Here is a 6,938-nt window from a genome sequence, read left to right as displayed (position 1 = left end):
ATCACAAGCTGCATCGATCGATTTGGGTGACACCAAGTCCCTAGGCAACAACTGTCGTATCTTAAAATTTAATCCATTGACATCAACATTTTTTGCTGCCAAAATCGCTTTCTGCCAACCACTTATAATTTTGATTTTGTGTGTGTACCAGAGAACGGAAATTGTGGCACTTTTTAAGCACAATGGTAGCACACACATACGCGAGGCCATACGCGCACACAGAAAACACGGGACAATATTCGCACACAGACACAACAAAAAATTGAGTGTGCGGCGCACAAGCAACGCACAAAACACAGGAAAGACACAAAAAAAGGTCTGTGTGCTTTCAGCCACAAACAAAGCAAATGTTCGCAAGCCCAAAATGCGATCGGCTAGCATAAGCATAAGCGAGAAACAATATCGCTTGCTGTCTTGCTCTGTCTGCATTGGCAGCGACGACGACGCGACAGCAGGTAGCGAAACAGAAGCTCATAAAACCTTTTTTGTATACTTTGCTTCGGGAAGGAATTGCCTACGCACAAAATGCTGCTCGGATCTTTTTATAACTTTGACATATTTGTAAAAAAAATTTAAAGGGATACATGGTAGACCGCCATAAAGTATATATATTTTTGATCGCGTCGACGAGCTGAGTGCGATATACCATAAAATAAAGTATATATAATGAGTGCGTGTTTCTCAGCAACTATAAAAGCTAGAGCACCAAACTTGGTATGTAGGTGCTCCTATATCCAGGACACTAAGCTTTTATTTATATTTTTTTATTTCCTCCCCCCTCCCCGGCAAATCGAAAAAACATATATAAGACAGTACAAAAATCTTTAAAAATCTGAAAAAACGATCGGATACATAACTTGGGGATTATTCACATTTTAATTTTCAATATTGACAGCGGGGTGCACGTGCCATACAAACGTCGCTGCTGACGCTACAGCGACCAGCTATGACGCGTCCGCTGTTTTGTGTGTATGTGTTCATGAGTGCATGCGTGTGTTTGCTGCGATGCCCTAGTCAAAGTGTATCTAAAAGTTGGTGGCGCCCAACTTTAATTTGTCCACTTGTTTTATATCTCTCAATGTCCTAACTAATGCCTCAAGGAAATGTTTATGTTCATCCCAAATAATAATTTTACATTGTTCCAGCACAGTGGCCATAGACGTCTGTTTTTTTTATATTGCAGAATGCATCTGGATTATTTTGAATGTTCAATGGCAGCTTAAGTGCTGGAATGCCAGTCTAAGAAATGACCTTGATGTAAATGCTCGAAGAACTTATTGACGTTGTTGGTCACGGCTATTAACTATAAATCTACGCGTTTCTCTTCGTTGTAGTTATCTTTGCTGATTACATTCATCTCGTGCCTCTTGCGATTGTGATTGACGTAACTGCAGCATGATCACATGTGTATTTCTTCGATTTGTTCACTTAATCTTCGTGCTCTTCTATCTTCGACGACTCAAATTGGCCCCTTTGCGTATTATTGCTACTGGCACGTGTGTTCTGCTGTGAATCTCCAAATGGCCGCTCATGTCTAGCGTCCAGACCAGGGGTGCCCAGCCCATATACACTGCGTGCCCATTTGTTTTTGTTTTACACTTGGATATGGGGCGCATAGGCTCATACATACAGCGCCCTTCCATATGGAACACACACAAGCATAACATTTTCATGGGTGTGTGTGTGATTTGCAAGGCTTGCTAGGGTTTTTTTTTTTATGTCTATGCATTATAGTTCCCCACCTATTCGAAATTGAATCGACCAGTACTCAAGTCATATATGTGTGTGTGTTTTTGTTCATATGTATTAGGGAGGTGAAAAATTACTTTTTCTATGGCTGCCTAGATGTGTAGTATGCGAAAAAGAAATTGACGGCTTTTGAGGACAACCCTGAACGTTTAAAGGGATACAAATTTGTTGTTGTCCGATTCTCAGGCCTAACGGCTATGTACACAAAATTTCACGAAAATCGGTCGAGCCATTTCGGAGGACATGAGAATTTTATATATAAGATAATCGATGAAGAAAGTATCGAAACCCCATAAGGTTATCAAAAGTTCCATTACACAAATGACTTTTGTTGGATTTAAGGTTTAAGTTTAAAGCAAAAAATCAATGAAAGAGTAATAAATAGCAACAGCCAGCCGTCATTAAGACGGACTCGTAAAATGTAATGATAAATGCAAATGCTGAGTGCATCGGTTGCTGGCTGTGCGATAATTTTATACATGTCAAGTGCGCAGGTTTCACAATTGGGGTTAAAGATTCGATTGTCAATAAGACCGGCTCAAATAGGTTTTGCGAATCTTGCCGTGAAGCCGAGGCCGACATGTCCAAGTTTATGCGACAGACTAAACTTAATTTCTATGCTCTTCGAAAAAGCTTTAATAAATTCAATGATGAGTTTATAAGCATGGAGACGCAGCTTAAAGCTTTAGACGACTAACGATCTAACATTGGTAAGCTGTCCAGTAACACCTGTTACTCCAGCTTACCCTAGCATAGGTATAAATGATGACAAGGCTGGTACGTCTTCAAAAATTGTTAGGTCGCCGCCCACTGATAGTTTCCATACTCCCCGACCAGCTCCTAAGCCATTATTAGCTGCTCCTTATAAGGAAACAAGTTTTTATTTCTAGGCTTCACCCGAATACTTTGCTTGAAGATGTAACTGTTTACATTCAAGCAAAGATTCCTAGCCCCTTAATAACTGTAGAAAAAATTAAATATTCTAGAGAAATATCTTCATTTAAATTAAACGTGCCACCAGAATTATTCGATTCTATTTGTTATACGTCTTTCTGGCCACAAGACTTGCTTATTAAAGAGTGTATCGCTGCCTAAATGAAATCTTTCTACAGCAAAAACCTACTAATGATGCAAAAAAATAATTACTTCGTTTGTTTTAGCATATCAAAATGTTAGAGTCTAAATTAGCTAAACTATATATAGATAGTATTTCTTTTGATTATAATGTTCTTGCCTTCACTGAAACCTGGTTAAAGCCTGAAATTTCTAGTTCATCAATTTTCACAAATAAATATACCACTTATAGATGTGACCGTCTGTCATGGGGTGGTGGTGTATTAATTGCTGTTGAGGCCGATCTTTTATCGGAATTAATTTGTTGGTTATCTAAATAATAATAACAGTTAGAGTGACTGTATGTCAAATTTCCTTTTATATAACATGCTCTTATATTCCGCCTCTATTGGATGTTTCAATTTATAATGAATATTTATCCAATACACAATTAATATCCTCTATGCTCTTTGATAGGGATTATTTATATGTTCTGGGAGATTTTAATTTACCAGATGTATCTTGGTCCATAGTGGATAACTTAGTTGTTCCTACTAGCTATCATGAGTTTGTAAATAGCATACTTGATCTTTCACTTAATGAAATTAATAACGTTTATAATTGTAACAACCGTTTTCATGATTTATTATTTGTATCAGATCCTTCAGATAGCACTAGTTAGCAGAATTGATCCGATTGTGCTCCACGAAGATGCCTATCACCCAACTTTGGAACTACTTATATAACTGCCGGCTCTAGAGCAAACTGTACACAGTATAGTAGCATTTAAGCCCCTTTGTTTTAGAAAAGCCGACTTTAATAAATTAAATAACCTTATTATTAATCATGACTGGTCTCACTTTTTTGTCTCGAACTATTTCTTTATTTATTTTTTATGACGCCTTTAATAACTTTTTTGATCAATGCGTTCCTCGAAGGCAGCCTAGTGGATCTAAAAAGCCTCTATGGTTTACCCGTGGTCTAAAAAATATAAAATCGAGATATTTTAAAAAATATAAGCGTACAGGGAACAGTGTTGATTTTTCACGCTATTCTACTGCCAAGTCTAATTTTAACTTACAACTTTACAACGATTACTTACGTCAGTTCTATAATTTTATAAATTCCAAACGAAAATCTTCTTTAATACGTAATTCAGTTACATATGAAAATACGACGTGAAATAATGATCAGGCATTAGCCGATCTATTTGCAGACTTTTTTCAAACAACTTATTCTGTTAATAGCGACTCATCATTACACCCTAATCGTAGTACAAAAAAATCTAATTTTATTCCAGAGCCTGTGATTACCGAAGAATCGAAATTGCGTGAACTAAATTTACTGAAACCTGTGTAAACTCCAGGACCAGATGGCATACCAGGTTGCGTACTTAGATATTGCGCCGGTTCCACATACTTAATTTTATATAGACTTTTTGCTTTGTCCGTTAAGTCTTGATCATTGCCTGCAGTCTGGAAGGAATCATTTATTATTCCGTTACATAAGAACGGCCCTAAAAGTCACGTAAACAACTATAGAGGTATTTCAAAATTGGCTGCTACACCTAAACTCTTTGAAAAAATGATTACATCTCAACTTATGCATTTCTGTAGTTCAATTTTATTTTGTTAAACAAAAGTTTACCACCACCAATTTACTTGAGTTTTCTTCAAGGGTGGTTAAAGCTTTCCAAAACAAATACCAGACTGATGTTATTTACACTGATTTTAGTAAAGCATTCGATTCCGTTAATCATCGTCTTCTAATAAATAATTTAGCTGTGATTGGATTTCCAAAGAATTTTTTGAAGTGGGCTATCTAATTACCTAACTAACATAATTCTAAAAGGTAGTTTTTCAAGTCCAGCGGTTTTCCAAGCCAGTGTCAGTGACGTCTGGAGTTCCTCAGGATAGTCACCTTGGACCGTTTGCTTTTTAATCCATTTATCAATAATCTGCACTTGTGCATTCAAACGTTCTAATGTATGCTGATGATGTGAAGCTATGCCTATCGTTTAGAAACATGTCAAGTAGTACTTTATTGCAGACAGATCTTGAACACTTTGTCAATTGGTGTAAATACAACTTATTAAGGCTTAACTGTTCTAAATGTAAAGTATTGTCCTTCCATAGACACTCGCCTCACATAGTCGAGTACCACATTGATCAGTTACCTCTCAATAGATTAGAAGAAGTAAATGACTTAGGTATTCTCCTTGATAGTAAGCTAAAGTTTGACAAGCATGTTTCTCTAACTGTCAGCAGGGCAATTCAAGTTCTCGGCTTTATTTAAAGATAGGCTAAAGAATTTGATGACCCTTACACAACTAAATTACTTTATACATCTCTTGTTCGTCAGATTCTGGAATATGGCTCTTGTGTTTGGTCTCCACTATATTCAAACCACCAGAAAAGTATTGAATCTGTCAAAAAAAAATGTTTATTATTTGCTTTGCGAGGCTTTAACTGGGTTCCAGGAGTTGATCTACTATCTTATATTAGTATAACTAATATAGTAGACGATTAGTCGTCTACTTTTAATTAATCTCCCATCGTTAGTATTATTAATCTTAATTATTAATTATTATTAATTATTAATTAATCTCCCATCGCCGTATTATGGTAGCCGTCATGTTTATGATTAAATTAGTTAAAGGGGAAATTGACTCCTCATACTTGTTGAGTCAACTTAATTTCTCCGTTCGTGTTAGGAATACTCGAAATTTTGTTCCTTTATCAATTATTCACTGCATGAACCCCTTCGAGTACTCTGTGCTGACTACAACAAACTTGACTCTGTTATCAACACAGAGGCCTCTGATTGTATTACTAAAAGATCTATTTTAACTTTTTTTTAACTATTAATAATTAAACATTATTAAAATTTATTTTAACTTTTTTAACTATTAATAATTAGCACTAACCCAAACCTGATTGGGTTTTCCCCAATCATTGCAATCTATAAGTTTATGAAATCAAAAAACAAAAACATAATTTTAAATAATTTAAAAAAATTAATTTTTTTTATATATTTTGTAATCTTTTTCTTTTATCGTCGACTGTCCATAGTTGACATTAAATAAATAAAGAAAATAAAATTGCTTCTATTTACTTTGAATAGTTAAAGATAGCGCTGGTAATGCCGACTCTGTGTCTGTGTATGTACACCAGAGAACAGCATGAGTGCACCTACCCTAAAAATTACCATGTTACTAACATGTTGGCATCCATACACACTACCGAAATTGCGGCTGATGCCAGGCTACGCTTATTGCATGGATAGCTCATAACCGGCCTGCAATTATTGCTTTTGTGGGGATTTCAAACAGACATTCGTCGGTGAGAACACAAAAAAAAAAGATCATAGAATTTTTTGGGTGCTACCATGGTGCTTAAAAAAAGGGCAACCCCTGCCGTTCTCTGATGTACACATGCCTATATGTAGCATTAAAGTTGGGCGCAATCAACATTGATATGCACTTTTACTGGGAAATCGCGACAACATACGCACTCACTAGCAATTACACACAAATTAGTTACGCGTCATCGTTCGTTATCGCTGTTGCGTCAGCAACGACGCTGCCGGCTACATCAGCATGGACAGACATGCCTATGAAGACTCAGTGTGTCTTGCTGATTAAGAATATATATACTTTAAGGGTCTGTCACGTCCCATTCTCTCTGTTACATAAATCTGCATAACTTCATACGATTTTTTTAATGTTTTATAAATGTGTCAAAGTTTATAAAAAGTTTTTATTATAAACATAAAATAAGAGGAATTAACGAAAATCGATACTAGGAGTCGACGCTACGTCTTTGCTATTACAGCGCTTAATCATTTAACAATAATTCGACCTTTTGATAAACGGATGCATACCTTTGCCCTCTACTTTAAAGCCAGGTTCGTTAAAGACGCTTAAAGAGCGCTTTGTATAGCATAAGCAACAAATTATTTAATTGTCTACTTCTAGACCACTGTACCGGCAGCGATCTAGCAATAGACAATTAAATAATTTTTATTTTTTTAAATGTAGTGCAACAAATATAATTTGAATAATTTATCATACATTATTAGAGTGAATAAATTTAATAGTATTAATAATAAATTTAATAGTATTAACATTACATTTA

Source organism: Drosophila busckii, unplaced genomic scaffold, assembly GCF_011750605.1.
Source record: "Drosophila busckii strain San Diego stock center, stock number 13000-0081.31 unplaced genomic scaffold, ASM1175060v1 chrUn_01, whole genome shotgun sequence".
NCBI lineage: Eukaryota > Metazoa > Arthropoda > Insecta > Diptera > Drosophilidae > Drosophila > Drosophila busckii.
Note: the sequence above shows the minus strand (reverse complement) of the source record.